Consider the following 1186-nt stretch of genomic DNA (forward strand, 5'->3'; position numbering starts at 1 on the left):
CCCTCTATCCCCGTCTCTGGGTCTTTATCCCGTTCCCCCTCTATCCACGTCTCCCCCTCTGGGTCTTTATCCCGTTCCCCTTCTATCCCCGTCTCTGAGTCTTTATCCCGTTCCCCCCTCTATCCCTGTCTCCCGTGTTGAAGGGAGTCAATCCAGTTGAGTCACAAGCTTAAGAAGCTTAATTGTCTTACTCCTGTCTGAATGTTTCACATTCCTATCTCCGGTTACTCAATCGGAAACCATCATGATTTTAAGCAGCAAATTCCTGCTTTCAGTTGTTCACAGTCTCTGGGCCTCGCAGACCTTAACACCCCGTCCCTAATTGCCTCTCTTGAGAGGATGGGGGGGTTGGGACACCATGCCCCCCCCCACCCCCCACCATTAGAGAGGGCGTCCCGGTATTCTGACCCTGAAGGAACGCCCAATATCTTTCCCAGTTGGGATTGTGTGGGTGGTTGGAGAACAGAGAGAGACCTCGCAGGGGGTTCGGGGGACATCACTCTTTGAAGTTGGCGTCACAGGGAGACAGGGCGGGTACGAAGGCGCTTGCCTCCATCGCTCAGAGCTTTGAGTGTAGGAGCTGGGGGGGGGGGGAATGTCACGTTGGGGGTTATACAGGACGTTGGTGAGGCTTCGTCTGGAGCAGTGTCCAGTTCCGGTCACACCGTTACAGGAAGGACATTATTCACCTGGAGAGTGAAGGGAATTACCAGGACAAGGCCGGGAACTGAGGGTTTGAGTTATAGGGAGAGGCTGGAACCTTGTTTCCCTGGAGCGTAGGAGGCTGAGGGGGTGACCTTATAGGGGTTTATAAAATCACAAGGGTTGGATAGGAGGGAACCTCCTCTGAACTGCCCCTCCAAGTGGCAAGTCCACCCCTCCTCGAGCTGCGACTCCAGGCTACGGAGTGACAACAGCATGTTCTGTTCACCCTCGTTGGCCCAGCCACCTCCTTACGAACACCAAACCAGTCCAGACAGTTATACGGTTGGACAGCACGGAAACAGACCCTTCCTTCCGTGCTGACCCAGATATCCTAACCTAATCTCCTCTCGTCTGCCAGCACTTGGCCCAACTCCCTCCAAACCCTTCAAATCCATGTCCCCATCCAGATGCCTTTTAAATGTTCCCTTTCCCCCTCTCACCTTAAACCCACCCCCCTCTCGTTCTGGAAACGCACACCCCA

At 54.5% G+C, this 1186-nt stretch overlaps 1 protein-coding gene across 1 annotated transcript in view; it reads left to right on the plus strand.

The window, feature by feature from the left end:
* The window catches only part of slc35a2 (solute carrier family 35 member 2), a 13316-nt gene that overhangs the window by 2192 nt on the left and 9938 nt on the right, over positions 1 to 1186 (plus strand). The window lies entirely within an intron of this gene.

Source organism: Chiloscyllium plagiosum, chromosome 39 (assembly GCF_004010195.1).
Source record: "Chiloscyllium plagiosum isolate BGI_BamShark_2017 chromosome 39, ASM401019v2, whole genome shotgun sequence".
NCBI classification, from domain to species: Eukaryota; Metazoa; Chordata; class Chondrichthyes; order Orectolobiformes; family Hemiscylliidae; genus Chiloscyllium; species Chiloscyllium plagiosum.